The sequence below is a fragment of the Notolabrus celidotus genome, chromosome 5, assembly GCF_009762535.1.
Source record: "Notolabrus celidotus isolate fNotCel1 chromosome 5, fNotCel1.pri, whole genome shotgun sequence".
Taxonomy (NCBI): Eukaryota; Metazoa; Chordata; class Actinopteri; order Labriformes; family Labridae; genus Notolabrus; species Notolabrus celidotus.
Window position 1 is genome coordinate 15,539,040 of NC_048276.1, and position 13,543 is coordinate 15,552,582.

Below are 13,543 nucleotides of genomic sequence, written 5' to 3' on the forward strand. Positions count from 1 at the left end.
TGCTGCTCTCAGGAGGAGAATTGGGCGAGCGTGAAGCACTCGAGTTTTTTGTCATGCTTCACAGGAACCTAGAAATGAGTGGAATAATTCGCAGCTCTTAAGCATGCTCAGAAGAGCTCAGCAGCGGGGCTTGGCTAAGTCATTCTCCATGGCGCCGATAGCTCGCAGGCAATCCTGACCGGCCGGCATCCGGTTACCTGGACGCACACACATCCGCTTGCCCTCCCACAATACATGATCGTTTAGAGGCCGGCCATGCATGGCAGAGCAAGCACAATGATCCTGACTAGATGTCATGTAAAAGGGGACTGTTTACACACTGTCGCACTGAGGCTGTCTGTGTGTGTGGCCGTGTACTGTCCTTGATGCACCCAGGTAGAGCTGTCTGGAGGTGATTGGAGTAAAGCAGAGGAGGAGGAGGAGGAGAGGGAGGAGGAGAGGGAGGAGGAGAGGGAGTAAAATCTTTATGTGTAGAGGATATTTTGTTCTCCCATCTCTGGAATTATATAAACTGCTTGTGGCTAGCGGAGGCCTCAGCTGTGGTGAAAATGGGCCCCCAAACTGCCTCACTCCCTAACAATCTACTCCACATCTTCAAATCCTCCATCTCTGCCCCTGAGCGGTGGCAGAAACAAACATAACCCGCCTCCTTCTCCTCCTCCTCTGCACTCTTTGTCTGTATTTCATTTCCTCTGAGGAAGAGGGCTCTCTTAAAATATTCAGCCACTTTAAAGTGGCATGTCACACTGACCAGGCTATTTTCTTTGATGAGCTCTAGTCCTAATCCTTCAATGATGCATCTTCCTCCAACTCCATCACTCATGTGAGGAGCCCTACAGAATAGTTATTGGTTAAAGGATCTGTGGAAAAAGAGGAATTGCAGGGTTTCCAAGCAGCTCCGGCGTAGAAAATGGAGCTGTGTGACACTATGGGCAAATGGATTTCTGCACACACACTCTTAACGTGCTGCTGGGCCGCAATCTCAGCCCCTCCAGCCTCAGCTCAGCCCACCTGCCCCACCTACAGTGTAATTCACTCTCTAGCTAAAGCCAGGTAGTAGGCCTGACCCCCACAGCTCGGGCCGTCACTTACTGCTGACCTCCAGCGAGGTGCCAATGAAACATGTCCATTGAGTGGTGAGCAGAACAAACTGCCTCACCTGGCTCCTGCTGACAGCTCAGCATTTTAGAGAGCGCTAACGGATCAACGCGGGTTCACAGACGCACAGTAAGGAAACCTTGCCTCTGGCCTGAGCGATGTGCCGCAGCAGACGCCTACACTGAGAGGATGAGGGGGGTTAATTTGGAGGTTTGAAAGATGATGAACCAGACAGAGAAGGCATTCTATAAAAAGCATGAACGGTAACAGGGAGAGGTTAAAGCATGCTGTACTGAGGCGTTATACTTTTTGATGTAAAATTTTGTATAATTGCTATTCAAGAAAACTATATTTGTAAGAAATAATTAAACCAAAACCCTCTTGTGACCATGCACACTACACTTGTAGCTACAAATCCTGCAATATGTTAAATTTGAAGCATTAACATTGTTGAACCAAGACTGTTCAAGAAAGTAGACGTAGTGGGCATGGATCAGAATTTGCTCAGGAGTCACATTAGACTGTATCTGTTATGGGCTGGCATACAGAGACAGAAAAAACATTGCTTAAGTTCTACCTTTCTGTTGACATTGAAGCTGAAGCTATCCCTGCTTCATACGGTTGATTTGTGTTGACTTGACAAGTAGCGTTTCTTACCCATTTGTGTTACATGCTTCATTCTGATTGGCAACCTTCGGTCTCAAACTATGAAGCCCATGCCAAAGTGTTATAAACTGCAGTTCATCGAGAATCCGCCTGAGGCTGGCTTCAGAAACACCGCAAACCACATAAACACCAATTCAAAAAAGACAGGAACACATAGCTGTTGGCTAGGAGGCTCAGACTCCGCCTCTTTAGGCCACACTATGCCTGGTTGAGTTCCGCATTTCCAATATGGCTGCCGCCGTCGATTGGCTTCAAAACAGCGCTCAGGAACAGATGGGTGACGTCACGGATACTGCGTCCATTATTCATACAGTCTATGGTCAAAACCCCATAATAACGATATTCAATTCTTAATAGCAGATGTGACGCCAGGGACAGCCTGATCACATGTCATGTTAAATCAATCTGCTTCAAGAGTCCAGCATATTCGACCTCTGCCTGGACACTGTGGCAAAACACGTTAGTTTCCGTCTCAGGCTGGTCTTGAGAGTGGAGAAATGATGCCAGATACAGAAGCCTGAGGAGCTACCCGGCCCAAACTATTTCTGAGAATGAATAGTGGATCAAGTTCCTGAACTGCAATCCAGGCAACGGCAGCAGAGCTGGTGAGCACTTAAGGCTGATTTATACTTCTGCGTCTCCCCTACGCAGCAGGGGCTGACGCGGACATGAGCCCCACTTACTTGTGCGTCGGTGTGTCTGTGTCGCGCAGCAATTCTCCGCCGAAACGCCTGAGGGCAGTGCGGTCTCTCTGATAGCCGGCCGCCTGCTTCCGGTCCCGCTACGATCTCTGTTTGAAAGACAGAGCCGCCGAGCCGACCAATCACAGAGCTTGCGGTCCGCGTCGGCTCTACGGGTAGTTACATTTTGGAGGAGGTGCACGTCAGCTACGTGCGTAGGCCACGGCGTAGGTACGGGAGCTACGCGGACCCCCCGCGTAGGGTACGCCGTTGATTCAACGCAGAAGTATAAATCAACCTTTAGAAGTTGCCAGTCGCGACAGATAAACTGAAACAATATTCGGTGGTGCTAGTAGATGTTAGAAGATGCAACATTTGCATCAGTTATGTTTCAAGGGGTGTCTACTGCAAAGCTCAGATGAGAGCTAAACGCCAACATTAAAAAAGATTGTGCTATCAAAATTAAAAGGACTGTGATTTGATAAATATGTTGTCACAACAATAAGTAAATGTGTCAGAATGTAAAACCGCAGTTTTAAAAATAAGCATGACACAATAAACAGGATTTTGGATTCTCTCCTCTCCCTTTTGTGTCTTTTAAATGGTAGCAGCCAGGGTGCCGTTGGCCTAGTGGTCTAAGCATGCGCCCCATGTACAGAGGCTATAGCCCTCGTTGCAGAGGTGGCAGGTTTGATTCCAGCCTCGACCATCCACTGCATGTCCTCCCCCACTCTCTGCTCCCCACATTTCCTGCCTCTCTTCAGCTGTCCTGTCCATTACAGGCAAAAATGCCTAAAAAATATAACTCTAAAAAATAAATGGTAGCAGCCACAGAGCATTTTTTTAAAACAGCTTATATCCAGTAATATTTAAACAAATGAGGATAAAGCCCCAATTTTATGGGGTCATAAAAGCTTATTAGAGCGTTGGCACAGCGTCCCTCTGATCTTTCGCTCTCCCTACCTTTACTTCTACAATTCAGTGAGGAAAAATTAGCCTCTTTGTCCTGCAAATATTTTGACCTTTATAAAATGGAGCCAGTGCAACTGCAGCGCTTCCCATGATTCAACTATTCTTATTTCTGAATACACAGTTTCTTTGTCTCCTCTTTCTCTCTCCCTTCCTGCGCTCTCTCAGCTGTGAAGTGTACCGTCATTTACATAAACGCACGTGATTGAGCTAAACACAGCTACAGGAGGACCGGGGCAGACTAATAACAGTTCATTCTGCCTCTGACAGCTCGCTCTCCATCAGGTGAAACACTGGCAGTGTTCTGGCACCCGACTTGCCATGTACCCACAAAACAGCAACACCGACGTCAACAGTTGAGAGCGTGAGAAATAGGAGGTGCGGGGAGAGTGTGTCAGATTAAAGTCCATTGCATGAGTCTCACGCTCACTGCGGGAGGTTTGGCCCGGGGCCATGTTCCAGATTTGGGGAAGTTCCAGGTGTTACTCAGCACAGTTATCCAGCTTATCAATCCTGATTCATGAGTCAGGCCTCTGCGTTTACTTTTCTCAAAGTAAGGAATACAAATTCTACTACAACCTCAGCTAACAGACACCCAGCACAAACAACCCTGCACACGAGCTAAAAATGGAACCTGGACAGTGAATTGTAATATGTTAGCTGCCCAGCAGGAGTGGATACACACTGCAGTATTTATAGACTTAAAGCTAATGAAAACACAGCCACTAACTTCAACTCAGGTCCTCTGGATTGCTGTTGGAAACATGACGACTTTATAAAGAAGTCATTAGTAATCATCTTTCAAAAATAAGCTCATGTCTCTCTAAAGACTTCAAACTGGCTCATTTATAGAATTTCATTTCCAAAGGGGTCTATTTAATGAATTTAATTTCCTTGTGCATAAGAAATGTGATAATAAATGTGAAATTCATTACAGATTATTAACTTCTGTCAGCTAACAGTGGCAGGAGATGTATGCCGTTTTTAACCCATTCAGTTTGGAACTGAATTTTTTTTTTCACTTAACAAGAAAAGTGAGCTTTCAGGAAACAACAACAAAAAAATCTTTTTATGTTTTTAATTATGTTTTATCCAACCACTGTCTTTTTTTCTTAAAGGCATATGTCATTTTTAGGTTGTAGTGTCTTCAAATGTCCAATGCTGATCAAACCTCAGTGTGGCCAAGAGGCAAGTTATTTATATCACAATATGTTGACACTATCTCAGCTTGTCTGTGTGGAGACTGATTAGTCCAGTCAGACACATTAGTCTGATTAGAACAAGATACAAGTGATAATCTAAATAAAACTAGTTACCTGAGGAATGCTGGCCCTGTTGCAGCACTATGGAGCTGTTTTACTGTGAGGGTGTCTCGTTTTATTTACCTCGTGCAGATGATGCACATGAACACTCTGGCTAATGACGGGTTTCACATTCCTGCAAATTGTCTCGCACTATTCCATTGATCAAACACAGAGATATGCAGCAATGCACCATTTAGGGAAGGGAAGAGGAGAAAGATTTAAGTACTGATGATACTTGATTTAAAATACTTTTGAAATACAAAAAAATCTGTTTTAAGTTCATCTTGTGGAGGGTTGCTTGTATGGGTAAAAAGTGATAAAAACAACACTTGTCCTCCATTAGTTCTCCTGGGCACACTGTGGGATTGTGTATAATTAGAATGCTTTTATTTCCATGGGAAAATATCTACAAACTGCCTCAGCATCTTGACCAACCAGCAACCTGAAACCTGATTTATACTTCTGCGTTGAATTGATGGCGTAGCCTACTCCGGAGGTCAGCGTAGCTCCCGTACCTACGCAGAGGCATACGCACGTAGCTAACGTGCACCTCCTCCAAAATGTAACTACACGTAGAATCAATGCAGACCACAAGCCCTGTGATTGGTCAGGTCGGCGGCATTGTATTTCCCGCATTTACAGCACTTCCGGGATCCCCGCTCATCGGCCGTGTATTTCATCTCCTCCTCTCTATTCTTCCCTGTAATCATATCTGTATGATAAACAGCAACACGTATCAGCTGTAGATTAACATAACACGCTCTGAATCGCTGTGGAAAAGTAAACAGAGATTGTAGTGGGGCTGGAAGCAGGCGACCGGCTATCAGAGAGACCACACTGCCCTCAGGCGTTTCGGGAAAGAATTGCTGCGTGACACGGACACATCGACGCACAAGTATGTGGTGCTCATGTCCGCGTCAGCCCCTACTGCGTAGTATAAATCAGCCTTTGGGTGTAGAAAAATGCAAAAAAAAACTGCAGTTCCTTGAGTGTCCATTTGGGGCTGGCTTCAAAAGCCAAGGAAACCTCATTAGGTCCCATGGTGAAAAGTCAATTTTTGCGGCTTAGTTAAAATGCTTACAGCCAGGTACAAAAGACGGTTTTTGGTATGTACTGTAGCTAATGCAATTATTGATGCACACTGTACAGGGTTGAATATTTTTTTAAACACATCTATATTATATACAGTCTATGATTGCGACCTACTCGTCTTCATCACGGCCACTGTCAGCGGTGGCTTGCACTTCGGCTTCTTTCAAGATATTTTGCCCTGCAAAATAAAAGCTTTTTGATTCTACACAAATCCTACAATGTGCCTTGAAGTGTTTTTTGAAGGACAGTTGCAGTTTTAATTTTTTGACTGAGTCACTTTTACTCATGCAACCACCCCTTCACAAGATGAATGAAGCACAGCAAGCCTGAAGTATCCAAAAAACACCTGTATGAAAGGCACTGAACATTTTTATTAGAGGGTTCACACAGTGCATTTTAGTAAGGAACACTGAACGTAAACATAAGTTATGTTTGTTTACAAGAATACTCCACAGGGCATCTTTAATCCACTCTTGTTTTTGAAGGTAGGACTCTCTAGAGTGTGTGCATCGTGACTTGTAGGTAATCACACTTTTCTGAACCCAAGACACATAACCCACTCAACCTGATGCTAATGTCAAAATACGCTAAACATAAGTCTGACTATTGATTCTTCAGGACACACAATAGCTTAAATTTGATCAAATTAGAGGGCAGAGTCTAAATTGTCAATCACTTCGCCTGAGTTTAAAAATCTGTGTGAAATGGTTTACAAATGTAGTGCAAGAGAGCAGTTATTCACATCAACAGCATGTCTCAGAGCCATAACACACGCTTCAAACCTTTTTCACATGCCGTTGAGCTGAAGCCACAACCGTTTTTTATTCACAGAGCAGAGTGTGGAGATCGCTACACAACAATTACAGCAGCGTTGAAAAGCTTTAGAAATGTAAGGTAGCATATGTGAAAGATTTGGTAAGCCTCCAGTATGTCCCCCCTGTCGTGGGGCATGTGCCAGCTCATCATGCACTAATACAACACATCATGCATGTGCATGGTTCACACACACCAGACGACACACACACACACACACACAGACACACACACGCACACATTCATACATACAAACACTCCCACACAACAGTCATCTCTTGTCTGTCTGCGCAGTAGCCAACCGTAGGCAGCACAGAGCTGCAGAAAACAGGCTTAGACACACGGTTCTACATGAAAACCCTTCTTTTCCAGGAGCTGATCCTTCTTTGTTCTGCATAAATGCCAATTACATAATTCTCTCTGGCATGCAAATCAGATTAGATGAGGCCATGGCAGATCACCTATACGGCTTGGTCTAGTACTGCTTCCAAATCCACGGGAATACAACGTTTCTTTGAGACGCGACATTTCTGTGAATTTAATCATCATTACCTTTATCTGATATACAATTAACTACATCTGAGTCTTCATGAAAAAAGAATCATTCATTTATCAGTTATCATTTCTAATGAATAAATGCAGCTCTGAAAGTATTATTTTAAATGCTGGACATATTTGGCATATGCATCAAAGGTTATTTGGAATTTTGATGGTGACATATCAAGGGTATTATCGTATGATAGAGACGTCCAGGAGTACACATGACACGCTATATCATATTTGTATTCTGAGAAGAGACACTGACATTCAGCTCGTGGGCACAGATACCCAGAATCATGCTGGGAGAGGGAACCAATGCAAATTAGCCAATCGAAGAAAAGTGACACTTTGCTGTTGGCTGTGGGAAGGCATTGGTAAAATGTTGCAGTGGTGCACGGAGCAGTCGGGGGAAAAGCCCAAAAAGGGCTCTCGCTACTTTTTTTTTTTTTTTCCAGTGCATGTGCATGAGGAGGGGAGGGCACATGTGTGTACTTCTAAGTGTGTTTTGTCTGCGTTTGTTTCAGCCCAGGGAACTAAAGAGCAGAACAAACCAGAAGTTGCCTGACAGCGCTCGAACCTACCCAATGTGAACTTTGAGGATGTGAGGACAGCTGGTGGAGGAGAGTGGGGGAGAAAAAGAGACAGAAATGGAAAGCAGGAAAAAAAAGAAAAAAGAAAGAAATAGATGCTGTGGCAGCTACAAATTACTCGTGATTTTAGGACAGGCTTGTGACAGAAATCATTATGATATGACAAAGAACACGCTGGTTATTCAGATATGTAAGTATAAACTGTAGCATTTGTGACAGGCTTAAAAGAAAAGAAGGGTTGAGAGGTTATCTGGTTGAGTGTGAGAGACAAGATGCTACCAAATGACACGCAAATCCTGCATCGCGGTTCTTCTTTTACCAAATATGATATTCAGATACTTTACTGTCATACGAATAAAACATATTAGATTAAACAGTGCAGTTGAGCTGCAGGCAAATTTCTGTGACTCCGAGTACCCGAGCACACATGATCTCTAAGTGCACAGGCCAGGCAGCAACATGCACGTTATATTCTGCATTAATGGATGCAATCCTGGTCCCACATTCCTCAGGGCTTTCTTTTGTTAATGGTATTATGAAGCACACAAGACCAGTGACATTAACTTGATATTCAGCTCCCATTGTAGCACGTAAGAATGTTAAAAATACCCTGTGAAAAGACGGGACTCTGGTGCAGATAGAAAAGAGAGAGAATTTTCTATCTTAACGTCCGAGTTCATCATATTCAATTCAAACTTTCTATTTAAATCACTAGATTCTCTTTTGTAAGGGTTACATGTTTTCATTTGACAATAACAGCTCCACAGTTCAACAGTTTTTCTGCTGTTGTGGTCCAGGACTGGAGAGTGTCAGCTACTTCAGTGTGTTTTTAAAAAGCTCTTAAAAAACAGGTTGTAGATGTAGATCAATTTAACACATACTCTGACAATTCCTGCCAGTTGTGAGCACATCTGGATAGCGCACATACAAAAAAAGATCCTCAATGCTGTAGCCAGAGGACATAAAGAAAAAAAAACAACACACACACACATACTGCACAATAATAGGTTTGATGTTTCTGTCCCCCTGTGCTAAACTATCATCAAACAGAGCAATGTGTCCCAGCTGTAGGCCAGGCCTCCAGGTCCTGGGGACAGATATGGACAGATACAGATCTATAACCTGCAGTATCAGGGCCTAATTGATGCAGGAAAAAATCGACACGACAGGCATCAGCCACGTGTGACAAGCTGTATCGCTTCGTCTGGGTCTTCTGGCCAGGAGGTGCTGAAATGATGTCAACACGCATGCGTCACGCACACAGCTCATTTCGACTGTTTTTGTCATTTCTTTGTGTAACAGTGTATGAAATTGTTGTGAAGCCACTTCTGTATTTGGAGCCCGAGGAAGGCGGAGCTCGACAAAACGACAGTACAGATTGCGGTGCCAAAAATCCTGCTTGAATAGAGAAGCCCCGGCAGTGTGAATTTGAAATGTCTGCTTCGCAAATGCCCCCACAGATCCGCAATGAAATGTGTTAAAATTTGCGAGAAACATCTGAAACACAGATGTCTAGCGGATGTTTCCCATAACACTTCCTCCTCCTCTGACATGTCGAGCTGTCTCTCTTCTATTCATATGCTAATGCTCAATCAGGACGCCCAATCCGGAAGCCTTTCCAGCTACTTTTTTTTTTCCCAAGCAATCAATTTACCTTGGAGAGAGATAAAAGCTTAAAGAGTCACATAAGAGGCGAGCTGGAGCAAATGGTGATATGAACTGAAAAAAGAAAAGGAGGGAAAAAACTGCCAAGATGGCAAAGAGGCAGTTGGGGAATAGCTGGATAATGTAGGTATAAACACACAAGTCTGTGACTGGGAAGGCTCGACTGAAGCTCATTCTCATCTAAGCTGAGTTTCCCCCGCTGCAGGAGGGACTTCCAACACCTTCAGCTGCAATATAAATGTTAATAGAGTTCAGGGAAAGAAAACGAGGCGTAAACAAACAAATGTGGTATTCCATGCTTTGGGGCAGCAGGAGGGCGCTGCCATTGAGCAGTACGTCTACACCGGTTTGTATCTTTGTGCATGTGTGCTCGCATGTGCTAAGGGAACCAAGAGAGAAGAGGGAATAAAGATGGGGGATTCTCAAATTCTCAGTTAGAGCGAGGCTGGAGTGGACCTCCAGCGGTGGAGCCCCCCGCATAAGAACCCTTCCCGAAAAACTCCAGCGAGACTCCGCCACAAGACAGGCTGATCATTTTCTACATCCTTAAAAACAAAACCCCGACATCTCTGAAGTGGAGAGCTGCTCAGAATGGAAATCCACTTTCACCAGAAACTCTGCACAAACACACACACAGCATTAAAAACCAAAACAAAAGTAGTTCTGATGGGTAGACTGTATAAATAATGGACACGGCCACCTTGACATCAGTCATTGGTGCCTCTGCTGCTTTTTAAACCCTCAAAGTCACCGTTTAAGCTTTTAGGGGCCAGAAAGTGACCATGACTGTACAAGGTAGTGATGCTGAAGCAGGGTAAGGGGTACGGCTATTCCCTTGCTATTGAAGTTATGCATTCTGTGACATGGCTTATGCACTAAGTGGTGAATAATCCGGGCTAATACAGCTTGGGGAACCTAGTTGACTGGCTACATACAGGTTAACTTGTGGTGCTGGGAGGAACTTACATGTTGTGTGATTTTTGTGACCCCTTTGGCTTAAAAATAGAACATCTGTCAGACAACTTCTTAAACAGGATGCGGAGTGTTGAGCAAGGTTATTATCGTTAACGAAAACTAACAAAATAACGAAAACGAGAGGTAAAAAAAACTGTTTTGTTAACTGAAATAAAAATTAAAACGAGGCTTTACAAAAAAACGATAGCTAACTGTAACTGTACATTGTTTATACCTAGGCTACAAGTCTGTGCACATTTTCACTGTGTCATTGGTTTTGGAAATATTTGTAAATGTAATTATTTAGTTCTGTATATATGTTGTAAGATATGCTTATTTTTACCTCTTTAATTTTAATTGCTAATAACTTTTTAATAATTGCTATTTCATAGGCTCTTGTTTGCTTTATACTCTTTTGCACTGTCTATTTTGCTGCTGTAACACTTAAATTTCCCCGTTGTGGGACGAATAAAGGATATCTTATCTTATTGTGAGTTTACAAAACGAACTAAAATGAACCCAAATAATAGAGAAAATGTCTTTAGTTTCCGTCTTTGTCAACCTATCTCATACATAAACTCAGTATTATATGTTTTATGTAGGCTACTGTTGTTGTTGTTGTTGTTGTTGTGACCATTTTTTTGTTAAATACAATATAACACTGAGTGACACCTTTTATTGTTGTATGTGGATTGTTGTTCATCTGTCCCAGGTGATTACATTTTTGAAAATGGTATGATGTTTTGAGTTTTTATTACACAAGGCTTTTTGTGACTAACCCATATTACAAAAAGGACTAAAACTAATACTGGAACTGATAAAAGCTAAACTAAAACAAAGCATTTTCAAAAAATGAAAAATCAACCAAACCAGCAAAATTGCTTTAAAACTAAACTGAAATTGAAAACAAAAGTTCAGAATAAAATAAGAATAAAAACTAATGAAAAATACAAAACTATAATAACCTTGGTGTTGAGGTTATGTGTTGATTTTTAGCTACATACAAATTTTAACTGCAGCAGACCAACAACAAAACTTTCTAAACACTGATTTATTACCGTTATCTTTTTCTTAATTTATTCTATTTTAGGATGTTTTTATGTACAGCACTCTGTGTTACAATGCCATTGTTTGAAAAGCACTTTATAAATAAAGTCTGAGTCTGATTAAGTGACACATAGCAGCTAGCAAACTTTAAAACTAAGAAAGAGTACCTTGTTACAGTTGTCAAAATATAGACAAAGTAATGATAGAAATTAAGGTCATTTTTTGTACCATGTATTTTAATATGGGGCATAATGGGGATTGACTCACTTTTGGAGCCAGCCTCAATTGGCCACTTGATGAACTGCAGGTTTTGGCAGTATTGGCTTAATTTCAGCCCCCTAAATTTATGTTTTGTCTCTTAAGTGCTTTTCAGAATATAACAGTGTATGCAAGATATTGTATATTCTGTTTCAAAGGAGGCTCTCCCCCGTGTCTTCTTTAAGTCCATTTACAGTACAGGAAAGCAGGACAGTGGGAAATACAGAGAGAGAGAAAGAGAGGGAGAGAGAGTAGGTGGGTGGTAAACACTCCCATCCTCATTCTGTGCACACAGGCAGCCATAACTCCCCGTCCTGACTTGTTCAAAGGGTTGGCAACCTTCAGACCAATTAGACATCACAGGGCAGCCTGCACAGCACCCAGCTTTCATATAAACGGCTCTCCATGAATTTTTAATCAGCTATAATTTAAGGATTTAAATAAAGATCAAATTCTTCCGGCTGCACGGGGAAGAGGTGCCTGCCCGTGTGTGTGTGTGTGTGTGTGTGTGTGTGTGTGTGTGTGTGTGTGTGTGTGTGTGTGTGTGTGTGTGTGTGTGTGTGTGTGTGTGTGTATGCATTTTTTATGCAATCAAACGGAAGTGAGTTTGCATGAATGTGTTCATCTGTTTCACTCACTGTCTCTCCCTCCCTCCCTCACCTCCTCTTCCTCCATCCTTAACGTTTCCTCCTCTTTCTCCCTCTTCCCCAATCCCACCTGCCAGTGTTGTGAGCAGAAGCCCGGCAGGCTGTCTAACCCCGAGCAGAAAATTTCCTGACTGACTGGTTGACTGGTTGGCTGGCTGAGTGGCAGCATGTGAAGAGCAGGAGACAGATCTGCAGGGAATCACTGACAGATGTAATTAATGAGGTCATACTTGGAGTTGGCAGTCCCCTTCATAACCAATTCCTGACGATCACAAGTGAACACACCTGCAGCCCAAAAACAGCAGGAACAAAAAGACAATACGCCCTCGATCGATGGTGTTTGGGGAAAATACACTGTCCTTCTGGAATCTAAGATTGAACTGCACATGCCCTAAAGGCAAATGAAAATGCACTGAAGCTAGAGGAACACAAATCAAGCCAATTAATTATATATATATATATATATATATATATATATATATATATATATATATATATATATATATATTCCACATACAATTTCTACATTGTAAAACATTTTTTGCAACATTTCAATAAAGTCAGCAACTGTAGGTGACTCACCTGAGGACAGCTATTTATTCTCCTTTTACACAATAATACAAGATTGTGGACAGTGATCGTCACTGTTACATTTGTATCAAATTTAACAATATTTTTTCAATTCATGGTAATGTTTTTTTATGCCTCTTTGTATAAGACATGTTCTTTTTTTTAGACTTAAAATCTTATTTCAGATCTTGTAGAATTGATTTTATTTTAAATCTGATTGCAAGGGTCTTTGCACATTTAGTTTTCTAAGTATAAAATGTAAAATAATTGTGCTTCTCTCAAAAACTTCAATTGTAAAAATTCAGCACAGATACGAACTGAAAAATAATTGAAGAAAACAGAAACAAAATAGTTATGATGTTATATATTTTCATACATTGTGATTTATTAAACAAGCCCCTTGTTCTTTGTGTTGTAATATTGTACTTATTTATTTGAGGCTTTCAGTATTGAGAGGACAGTGGATAGAATCAGTAACAGGGAAGAGAGACTGAGGGATGATGTGTGGCAAACGACTACAGGCCATAATTGAACCACCCACTTCTGACCATGGCATTTGCTATTTAATGGCTGAGCTAAACCGGTGCCCTTGTTCTTATTGTACATAGGAATGGAATATGAATATATCTGGAGAGAGATTGCATCACTGC

General features: G+C 42.1%; 1 protein-coding gene across 10 annotated transcripts in view; it reads right to left on the reverse strand.

The window, feature by feature from the left end:
* msi2b (musashi RNA-binding protein 2b) overlaps nucleotides 1-13,543 on the reverse strand; it is a 345,174-nt gene that overhangs the window by 253,224 nt on the left and 78,407 nt on the right. The gene's annotated exons all lie outside the window — the stretch shown is intronic.